The 12,244-nt window shown below is 39.9% G+C and overlaps 1 protein-coding gene across 2 annotated transcripts in view; it reads right to left on the bottom strand.

Annotated features, from left to right (window-relative positions):
* Window positions 1-12,244, bottom strand: part of ATP2A2 (ATPase sarcoplasmic/endoplasmic reticulum Ca2+ transporting 2) — a 53,373-nt gene that overhangs the window by 21,063 nt on the left and 20,066 nt on the right. The window lies entirely within an intron of this gene.

Raw genomic sequence — 12,244 nt, 5'->3', positions numbered from 1 at the left:
ACCCTTTTGGTTTGCAGGACAGTGCCCAACCCACTGAGCACACCATTTCGAGCTTTTAAATCCAGGGAGAGATGTTTGCTTTTTGAACTCTGGTTCATAAAACCACCCTACGGCCTGAGTGGGAACTGTGGCTGGTCACAAGGCAGCACCAAAACTGCCAGCACATAATCTCAAGGGGCACAGATCATCCTTGCATTGGACTGTAGGGACGCATTAAGTTCAGGTAAAACTACTGCTGGAAATGCTTATGCAACAAGTAGCAACATTCAGACTGAATAAGCCATAACCTTTCATTTTAATTTACTGCTGTTCATACAACAATAAAGTAACCATATTCCAAACTTCAGTGACCTACAACAGCTAAAGTGCCTGACCAAGATGAAAACTTTAAACCAACATAAATTTTTTTTTTGCTGTATTATTTCTGGTTGTCATAATTAATTTTATCCCACATGACCCTGAACATGAAAAGAATACAAGTTCAATGATGAGCACATGACCCTAAATGGAAAATTTACTTGAAAATGTTCCTTTGATGTCTGTGGCAATTTTCGTCACCATCCTACAGGAGCAGAACAGCCCTATCTGCCCACTCAGGCGGCACAGAGGTCCGCCCGGCCCGCACGCACGCCCGCACCTCTGGCGCTGTACCGGCTGCACACGTACCAGCAACAGAACATCTTCATTTCATGCTGAACGTTTAATCCCCTTTTCTTTTTAAAAAACTGTGTATATAAGTCCTAGCTCATACTCTCATACACCTACCACATTTAAGGCCAGAAAAATCTGATACTCATATTGAGGATAAACTGTAACAGGACCCCAAAGTAGTATCTCAGCCTTTATTTTGCTGTATTTCAATAGAAACACAGAGAATTTGAAATGGATGGAATGTGTACTTTTTAGGCAAAATACCAAAGTTAAATTTCTTTTCTGGGTAATGCAGTCAACATATTGGTTATTAGTTTAAGGTGGAATAATTCTCCATATAGATGCAGCATTAAAATTACATTATAAAGAAATCGGGCCCTGGCTGGTGTAGCTCAGTGGACTGAGCGCGGGCCTGCGAAGCAGAGTATCGCGGTTCGATTCCCAGTCAGGGCATATGCCTGGGTTGCAGGCCAGGTCCCCATTAGAGAACACATGAGAGCAACCACACATTGATGTTTCTCTCCCACTCTTTCTCCTTCCCTTCCCCTCTCTCGAAAAATAAATAAAGAAAATATTTAAAATTAAAAAAAAAAGCCCTGACTGGTGTAGCTCAGTGGATTAAGGGCGGGCCTGCGAACCAGACAATCGCGGTTCGATTCCCAGTCAGGGCACATGCCTGGGTTGCAGGCTGGTTCCCTGCAGGCCAGTTCCCAGCAGGGGATGCACAAAAGGCAACCATACATTGATGTTTCTCTCCCTCTCTCTGTCCCTTCCCCTCTAAAGATAAATAAATAAAATCTTAAAAAAAAAAAAAGAAATCGGCTACTTATCCCCTAAAGGTCCCTTTTAATTACATGAAGGCTTTCTTTGTTGTACAGAAATTGTGTTGATATACATTTAATCATTAGCCAAATATACAGGAATGACTCAGATGTTGAACACTAGTGAAACAAATGACCTGGAAAGCCCTTAAAAATTGGTCTCAACTTCTCAACTTTTCTTCCATCCTACAAAGCCCAGTCTAATGGGGGGGGGGGGGGGGTGAAGAATTACTTAGGGATTAAAAGAAAGGATGATCTGAGAGCCTTTTATAAACTACGGAATCATCTCAGGACCTGATTTTTCAAGAGTCTAGTTCAATGCATTTCGTGGTGAAGTCCAAGAATCCACATTTTAAAAAGTTTTCCAAACACAATAAAAATTAATACAACAAATCAAACCGAGCATAACTGTGGTCATAGATCCCGTGACAGACTTGTTCAGAACCACCTTTACTCTTCGCTTTTTTCATGTGCCAAGTACTCCAGCTCTAGGACCAGACCCAAAATCTCCCGACACTTGGAAAAGGTACTACCTTATGGTTTTTATTTACATTTCTCATTCTGTTAGAAACCGATCTCTCTGTGGAAAGGTACCAACGAAGCACAAATCCAAAATGGTCATAAAAACCTGTCATATTTTAGAAAGACCCTCACATCATCTTGACCAGTCTATGTCATTTTAGACAAGAAACTAACGTTGAGAGGTAAAAGGACTCTTGCCTAAGAAACCTCAATTAACGGAAAACTTCCTTTAACTTGCTGTGTGACTCTGCTTCAAGGTTTCTGTAAGAGTCGGTTTAGGTTTGAATCCATTAGGAAACAGGTTATCTAAGGAAGTAAACAATCCATCTAAGTAAGGCGTCAATGAATCCTTTTCAAACTAGGACAGTTCCTCTCTGTCCGCAGGCCCCTGTGAGTTTCAGACGGAGGGAGGGTTCTGTGCGTGAGGAGCAGGCAGTGACTACACCCAGTGCTGTTTCCCTGATGAGCCTGTCGGTGCCCCCAGGGCAAGTGGTAGTGGAAAATTCCCACTCCTGCCAAGGAGAGGTTCGGCAATTTTTTCCTCCAAAACTTTTCTCCTGTCTCTTGGGTTCAGCAGTATAATAAAGGAATAAAGTCTTATAAACTATCTTCCACTTGTTTAATATTTGACACTTCAACTTCAGCTCTTGGGTCCTAAGTCCTTAGATCTCCAACCTGCTATTGCAATAGAGATTTTTCCACTCTGTACAAAATCGTCGACATATACTTTATGCCAGGTTACCAGGAATGCAAGTAAAAGTTAAAGGAAATTATTACTTTGCCATATTTTAGAACTGAACACAAGCTTTCTTCACCTTAAAATCTAGAAAGGAGTGTTTTTAAGCCACAATACTTAAACATTGTTTACAACTATGTAAATAAATAAATAATGCTGGTTAAAATCATTAGAAAAGGCCTTGTTATAAACAAGGTCTGTAAAAAAAATTCTAATTTTCTGGGCAAATTCCACCAAAGCTATTCAAATCTTTTCTGGGGGGGGAAAAAACCACCTATATGTAAGATTAGAAATTGTCTTCTAAATACCACTATTGTTTTTTAGTTTAAATGGCTCCCAGGAAAAGCAAGCCATAATAGAACTAATTACCCTACATTACTTAAACATATAACTATGACTCAACCATTTTCACTGTTTCCAGTCATAAATTTTGTAGACAGAATGAATGAAATTCTTCACTTGAGAAACCCTAGTTGCCTACTTAAATCTATTTCCAGGCCTCAGCATAAGCAGGGAAGGAACATGACAAGTTGCCATACTGTATTAAGTTTGTTCCCAATCTAGTTTTTTTTGTGGGGGTTATGAGGATACTACCCATGTAAGATTCATCTTTTAAAAAATGCAACGTGGCACCATTCTCCTATTTAAAATATTTCCTCCTTTTAAGATTTTATTTATTTTTAGAGAGGGGAAAGGAGGGAGAGAAACAAAGAAATGTCGAGTATGAGGGCCAACATCGTTCAGTTGCCTCTCTTGCACCCCCAACTGGGAACCTGGCATGTGCCCTGACCTGGAATTGAACCGACAACCTTTTGGTTTACGGGAAGATGCCCAACCCACTGAGCCACACCAGTTAGAACTTGTTTAAAATCTTTCAATAGCTTCTTCTTATTAGACTTGAGATGAAGTTTAGTATCTTGACTTACTCTGTTTCTGAACTGGGCCAGTTCACCTCCTTCTGGGGGAACCTGGTGGTGCCCCGCTCCTGGGAGGTCACAACACGACGCCCAACTTAGTGTGGGCACCCATCGGCACAGAACTCCTGGGCTCAGTCACCCCACTGCCCAGTAGCTGCGACTACAGGCACATGCCACCGTGCCTGGCTAAACAGTATCTTAACCACAGTTCCTAACACCCTCCATGACCCACTGCTGCTTACTTCTCACCACTCACTCTTCCCTCCCCTCTAAGCATCAGCCACAGTGGTCTTCAGTCCCTCAGAGTTCTGAGTGTTCACAAACCCTCTTCTCCCCCAAATAGCAAAGGGCTCCATGAACTTCCAGGTTAGGTTGGTAACCCCTGCGATGTGGCCTCAACGAGAGCTGTCCTTTCCTTTCTGAACGCTCACCACACTGCGTGTTTGGTGCGTCTTCCGCAGTAGACCAAAAGCTCCATGAAGGCTGTCATTCCATCACCACTGATCCCCGGGCCCCCAGCACTGTGCTGGCACACAGTGGCTGCCAAATAAAATATTTGTCAATGGTCCTGCCTGGTGTGGCTCAGTGGATTGAGCACCTACTGGCAAACCAAAGGGTTGCTGGTTCAATTCCCAGTCAGGGCACATGCCTGGGCTGCAGGCCAGGTCCCCAGTAAGGGCACACAAGACGCAACCATACACTGATGTTTCTCTCCCTCTATTTCTCCCTCCCCCCCTCTAAAAATAAAATAAACCTTTAAAAAAAGAAACCCTTAAAATTCTATATTTAGACTAAAAACAAAAATACATATATGCTTGTAGAAAAGCAGCGATGTAGGGAGAAAGAGTGGGCACGAGAAGACTCAGATTTTAGCCGGTAGGGCAATTCAGGTTGCTAAAGAAGGATCCTTAGACTGTAGGAGCGGAAGGAAAGTGCCTAGAATATCAACCAGATTCCATTTATGTAAGTGCATTCAAGTCTGGGCACCAAAGAAAGCCATCACAATAGTAAAGGGTTTGAAAACAATTACATGAGAAACTAAAAGAGCTGAGACTAACTTTGAAATAAAGCATAATGAATTTACCCGCGACTACCAAACAAGCCATTATAGGAACAAGAATCAGACTTCTATGTGGCTCCGAAGAGAAAAACTAATGTATAAAACAGACAAGTATATATTAGCTCCCTATATGGGATATTTTATAATAAAAATGACTAAAAATGGCACAGCTGGTCCCAAGCAGGCAAGTTTCCAGTTACTTAAGGTGTAAAATAACTCCTTATTCAATGCTGTAGAAACAACCTATGACTAAGCAAGGCTGTTGAGTATACAACATAGAGCATACCCAGCAATGCCATGTCTTTATTACAAAATAAAGCATGCTTTTACAAAGTGAAAACCCATCTATCACTCCCCTCATGCAATAAAGAAACAAACATCAAACTGTTAACAGTATTTATCTTTTAGACTTTTCTCTATGGATAACACTTATTAAAACATCATTAAAATAGTAGCCACGGTATATACTAATGTAAAGAGTTTAAATTAATAGAATGCACAATTTTTTTTACATTAGTATATACATACCTGTCTCATTCTTTTTTAATGGCTGCATAGTAATAACACCCACTAAAATTTGGAGAACTGTGTACCAAGCACTGCTGTGGGCTTACAGGTCACTCTTAATCTTCCTAACTCTAAAAATCTGATGACCTTCCTTCCCAGTTTACACAAGACAATGACCAGACACAGAAAACAAACTTGCTTGATCAAGGTCAGTGTTCTTCTAGCCTGACAGACTAATCTGTCAGTTACCATTGCCATGGCCACCCGCGTGTTCTGATTTTTGCTATCATAATGCTGTATGGTGTACACCTTTGTGCACTGAAGATTATTTCTGGACTAGATTCATAGGAGCAGAATTTCCCTATGAATGTATACTTCCACTAAATTCGTATCCGTATCATTTCCCCATATTTCCTTTTTTTCTCCCCCCATCCCCTGGATTTTCAATATTGTATTTTTCTGAGCAACAGTAAATACCAAACACTTTATTTTTCAAAATTCTTTTGTTATCTTCAAAGTAAAAGTTGCTTTACATTTTTTACCTTATCAAATCTGGGGATCTTGGTGATTTTATATAATACCTAGGGAATGTGTTCCATATATATACCACATGGTTTCTTCTAATTTTTCCAAAATCTTAATCAGTGGCAAGAATGAAAAGATTGGCACTTACTGGTACTGTGACTACCACTGAGTCATGGGGAGTGGAGAGGAGGAGATTACAAGAAATTAGGAAACAGCACTGGCATGAAATTCAGGTCAGGCTTCAAGATCAACTGGTCCATCATGGTGTCATGGTCAGGGGGACCTTCCCGAGTTCCTCATTTCTCGTGGTTCTTAATGTCTTAGCTACCCTGACGGTGCTGAATGAAGGTCTCAGACTCTTATTCTAGTCTATCCACACTGATCTCTGTTTCCGACCATCAGCTCTTCTGCTTATATACAAGTTCTTAAGATTAAGAATTTAGCAGGAACAAGGATAAAGGACACATGCACAATAACAAGGAGGGGGGAGAAATGGGGGATAGGCTGGGATGGGGTAAAAGGCAGAAAACTGTACTTGAACAACAATTAAAATAAAAGATTAAGAATTTACATCTGTTTGTAAAACAGATATAAACTTCCAGAAACAACTAGAATAATAATTTCTCTGTCATCTACATCTCTAATGAGCCCTGTTCTCTCATCCTTCTCACTGTGAAAAATATGGGGGAGGGGGCAAAAGAGAACAAACCTGTTCACCATCTCATTTGGCGATTACGTCTTTGCTTCTGCTTCTCTAGTCAATGTGTATCATTTTCGAAATGGTAAATACTATTTACTTTAACAATGTTCCTCCAGCAACACTATGTAAATTGCTTACCCAAACAATACTCAGTTACACTATTTACCATATTTTTCAGACTATAAGACACCCCCCCATCCCAGCCATTTGGGAGGAATAATGGTTGTTAATGCTGCTGCTGAGTTCTGTTTACATTTACATTGGTGAATATTATGTTATTTATGTTATTAAGTATTTTACCACATTTTCTGCTTCAAAAATTTTTTCCAATTTTCCTCTAAAACCTAAGTGCATATTATGGGTCCAAAAAATACAGTAACTACACTTCACTTCCCAGTTTTATTGAGATATAAAATCAACACATAACATTGTGTAAGTTTAAGGGATACAAAATAATAATTTGATATATGTATACATTACAAAATGATTACAGCTGGTCCTCGAATAACATCAAAAACAAAATCGACTGCTGGCGGGGGCCACTGTGTGGACTCTGCACAGTCTCCGATGGTCTGCAGTGATTTCTTCCAAGTACTCCCGCCCCCCCCCCAACCTGAAGGTGTGCGCACTAGGTGAACTGGTGTGGCTAAACTGTCCCAGTTTGAGAGGATGTGGGTATCAGTGTGTCCTGTGATGGAAGGGCCTCCGAAAAGTGGTCCCCCCGACCCCCGTCACCCTGAGCTGCTAGAATAGGTTCCAGCCACCCTGTGATCCTAAACGGGAATGAGTGGGTGGGAAAATAACCCACTTTTATTAATCTTTCTCACATGTATGCATGGTTCACATTTATTTCAATGTGTCATATTAGAAGTATTTTGGGTCTTGTCTTAAAAGTTTGATGTTTCTATAAACAGAAATATGCTGCAGAACTTAACTCTTGCTTGTATCAATAAGCCTATGGTAAAACTGATTTTCTTACAGACGATTTGCTCAAAGTAGAGATGTCCAAGAACCTACTGATGACACGGAGCACTTACTATATACTGCAATCAATTAATACCCATCACCTCACATAGTTACAATTTCTTCCCCTGTGGTAAGAACTTTCAAGATCTACCCTTAGCACCTTTCGAATATACAATATAATGTTGCTAACTATAGTCATCATGCTGTACATTATACTCCTAGAATATACCTATCATTGGAATTTTGTACTTTTTTTTGAAGATTTTATTTATTTATCTTTAGAGGGGAAGGGAAGGAGAGAGGGAGAGAAATATCAATGTATGGTTGCCTCCCATGCATCCCCTGCTGGGAACTGGCCTGCAACCCAGGCATGTGCCCTGGCTGGGAATCGAGCTGTGATCTTTTGGTTCGCAGGCCCGCACTCAATCCACTGAGCTACACCAGCCGGGGAGGAATTTTGTACCTTTTAACCACCTTCCTCTAACCCCCCCTGCTCCTGGCAACCACCAGTCTGACCTGTTTGTATGGGTCTGGGGTTTTTTAAGATTCTACATATAAGATCAGTCACAGTCTTTTCCTTTCTCTGTCTGACTTATTTTACTTGGCAAAATACCCTCAAGGCCTATCCATGTAGTCGCAAATGGCAGGGTTTCCCTTTTTTCTATGGCTGAATAATATTCCATTATATACAAGGTGGGGCAAAAATAGGCCTACAGTTGTCCATATGGAAAATAATACAATAATAAATTATAATACAAGAATAAACTGTTTTGGGTACTCCCAACTGTAAATCTACATTTGCCCCACCCTGTACACACACACCCCCCACACACACACACCCCATGTATTTCACCCATTCACTTCCCGGCAGACTCTTAGGAGGTTATCATGTCCAGCCTACTGTAAATAATGCTGCAAGGGACACGTCTCTTCAGGATAATGATTTCTGTTTCTTTCAAAAGTGGAATTGTTGGGATCATATAGTATACTTTATTTTAAAAAATCAATAGGTAGAATCCTGGGGAGAAAGGCAGTGAAACCCCTAAAACTTCAGAGAAGACTCTGAATGAGTGTCCTGGGAGAGCGTCTATAGATTTCGTTAATTCTCAAAGGAACTGTGATCTAGAAATAATTGAGAACTACTGTTCTAAAACGTGGCTTCTCAAAATGTGGTCCACCTGGGAGCTTGGTAGAAATGCAGAATATTCAGGCCCCACTCCAGACTTACAAATCAAAATCTGCACTTGAACAAAATGTGCATGAACATGAAGTTAAAGAAACAGTGCTCTAAATACCGTCTTTTTAGGATCATAAGACACACCTAGGTTTTAGAGGAGGAAAATAGGAAAAAAATTTTTGAAGCGAAAAATGTAAAATATTTAATAAGCTGTGACCCCACCCCACCACTGCCCCCCCCGGCCCACAGCAAGCCAGGTAAGCTACATTTGGACTATAAGACGTACCCACTTCCTCCCAAATTTGGGGCGCCGCCCCCCCCCGCAAGGGATGTGTCTCATAGTCCGAAAAAATACAGTAGCTGGCCAAATCTGAAGACCTGTTTTTGTTTGTTTCAAAAACAGCCTTTTAGCTAAGAGTGATTTTTACATTTTTAAAGGCTTGTTTAAACAAAAAAGATTTTTCTACAGAGACTGCTTGCAGCCCTATGCCAAAAAACAAAAACAAAAAAACTAAAACCCCCCAAACCCAGTTTGCCTTTCCCTCTGCTCTACAGAAGAGAAATGACTTCCCCCATATTTGTGTTAGGGAGACTGGCAGGTTTGGATTGAGTGTCTGCTGAATGTATAGTCGGGATGCTCCAATCCTTTTTTCTAAAGGCAAAGGAAATCCACAAATGATATGGCCACAGAATCTGAATCAAACATTATTTACAGCCAGAAAGCTCCAATTACTTAATTCAGTAGAGGTTAGTTCAGTTTGTCCATTACTGTGCAGAATTAGGATAATAATTCAGGTTCTTATAGGAATTAATCATCTTTCTATTTTACAGCTTTTGTCTTTTTCCTCAACTGCTTGGGGACAGCACTTTATAAATGCTACTAAATTTCATTATTGCAAGTTGACTAGTAAAAGCAAAATTTTTCTTGCCTTAAATAGAATGTCTTTTTTTTAACTGAATAAATTCTGAAATTGCTGGCACTGTTGCTGAATGTTTAGTTTTCATTTTATGAAATATAAAATCTATTTCTTTAGAAGCTAAAGCAATTTCAATTTTATGTTAAGATTGTGCCATTTCTATCCCTTACATAATCCTAAAATACAATTCGCTCCAGAGTATACAACAGGACAGAGTCATCTGAGGATATTACTCGTCAACTCTGGGTTACCAAGATACATGAAGTCTGTTTGAAACAATCCTGAAAACAGTGGCCTTGAGAAGTCAATAAATAACCCCTGTCCCTGAGGCATATGCTGAAACCTCCAAAATTCTAAATTTAAGACTTTTATGATATCATAAACTTAGTTTACTTTGATAATATTAGCAGGTAATACAGTAAGCTTAAAACACTGATAGCCACTTCTCAAAAAAAATTACACCTAATTTTACTGCTATGAGTGAATTTCATTCACTCAGAGAAATATTTTCCTGGCACTAATACAAAATTAGTTTAGCCAGGTAACGCTGTTGGTTGGAGAGCTGTCCTGCTATGCTAAGGTTATGGGTTCAACCCTATGTCAGAGCACATGCAAGAATCATAAATAAGAGGAACAACAAACTGATGTCTCTCTCCTCTTCCCCCCGTTCCTGTCTAAAATTAATTTTAAAAAATTTTAATAAATTAAAATTAGTGTGGCTTCGGAAGATGGAAATATGGGTAACTTTATATTTTTACTTGTCAAATCAATTTTATTTGGCTCCAATATTCTAGATACTTCTAAGGTTTACCTAATCATTTGCTATGCATGCTTACACAATGTGTCCTTGGAAAGACCATTAGCTGGTATAACAACATCTACAATTTAACTGCTTTAACTCCCTACATCTCCCACTCACAACACCGCCCAGTCCAGTCCAGCCTTCAGAAAGCTCAGCAGAAGCATCTTAACAGATGTCTTCCAAAAGCTCATGAGAAGAACTTTGTTACCTAAAGTTAGGAGATGATCCTTACATCCAAAAATCACCACAAAAAGGTCTCTTTCTGGAACTATCAAAATAGCAGCTCCATACTTCCTTTCATCTTCAAGAGTTCACCATATTCTCCGATTTTTCAATTCATTAGAGAACACACATTTAACTTCTTAACTTAAATAAAACTATAAAAGTTACCATGTCTAAAAGCACAATTCATGCCATTTATCCCCTCAGGCTACATAGACAGTTAAGACATTGACTGACAAATAATTTAGATCTACATTTAGAACTGAAATTCATTTCTATAGTTTCACAGAACTGAATGATTGAGCTAAATGCCCCACAATTCCATGCTTAGATATATACCCAAGAGAGTAAAAGCATATGTTCGCACAAACACATGTACATAAATGTTTATAGTAACATCATTATTCACAATAGCCATAATGGGGAAATAACTCAGGTGTCTGTGAACTGATGAGTGGGTAAAGAAAATGTGGCACATCAAACTAACAGGATACTCTTCAGCCATAAAAAGGAACAGAATGTATTATACACATGAATGAAATCACTGTATGTGATGCATGCTACAGCATGGATGAACCCTGAAAACAATAAACTAAGTGGAAAAAGCCAGTCTTAGAAGGCTGTATATTGCATGATTCCATTTATATGCAATGCCTGGAATAGGTAAATCCATAAAAACAAGGTAAACTGTGGCTTACCTTGCATATAAATGGAATCACTTGCCAAGGGACTTGGGGAAGGAGCACGAGGTAGTGACTACTAGTGGGCATGGGGTTCCTTTTCTCAGGGATGAAAATGTTCTGAAATCAGTAATGATGACTGCACAACTTTGAAAATACTAAAAGCTACTTAACTGTATACTTCAAAAGAATGAATGTTATAGCCAGTGAAATATCTGTTTAAAAAAATGGTAGCCCTGGCTGGTGTAGCTCAGTGGATTGAGCGTGGGCCTGCGAACCAAACAATCGCGGTTTGATTCCCAGTCAGGGCACATGCCTGGGTTGCAGGCTGGTTCCCTGGTTCCCTGCAGGCCAGTTCCCAGCAGGGGACGCACAAAAGGCAACCATACATTGATGTTTCTCTCCCTCTCTCCTTTCCTTCCCCTCTAAAGATAAATAAAAAATCTAAAAAAAAATGGTGACTTGGGACTTCTAACAACATGAAATATGACTGATACACATGCTATGTATACATTTACTAAGTCTACTGTATATTCTTTAGCAAATTAACTGCAGCTTCCTCAACAGTAAAATGTGAACAGAGTGGTGGATGGCAAAACACTCGTGAGTTTATTACGACATCTGTACACTAAGTTGAGCTTTCAGTGAGTGCATGCACATGGACTTTGGATCATCTGGTCTGAAGAGCAGTTTGTGCAATAAGCATGTTCACATTATCTGAACCTACCCCATCCTTCTAACTTCAAGTTTCAGAGAGCTGTTACATGCTCAGCAAGATCATAACCCTCATGGGTGTAGCCCAGTGGGGCATCATCCTGCGAACCGAAAGACTGCCGGTTTGATTCCTGGTCAGGGCACATGTCTGGGTTGTGGGCCAGATCCCTAGTTGAGAGTGTGCGAGAATCAACCGATTGATGTTTCTCTCCCTCTCCTCCCCTCTCTCTAAAAGCAAATAAATAAAATCTTTAAAATAAATAAATAGCAAAAGACAAGCTATTTTCCGCCAATGTTTCCCTTCCTTTGTTACTAGCACCACCCCCC

The sequence above is a fragment of the Artibeus jamaicensis genome, unplaced genomic scaffold (assembly GCF_021234435.1).
Source record: "Artibeus jamaicensis isolate MK-2021 breed Jamaican fruit bat unplaced genomic scaffold, CSHL_Jam_final contig_525, whole genome shotgun sequence".
NCBI classification, from domain to species: domain Eukaryota; kingdom Metazoa; phylum Chordata; class Mammalia; order Chiroptera; family Phyllostomidae; genus Artibeus; species Artibeus jamaicensis.
Note: the sequence above shows the minus strand (reverse complement) of the source record. Positions and strands in the feature narration are given on the sequence as shown.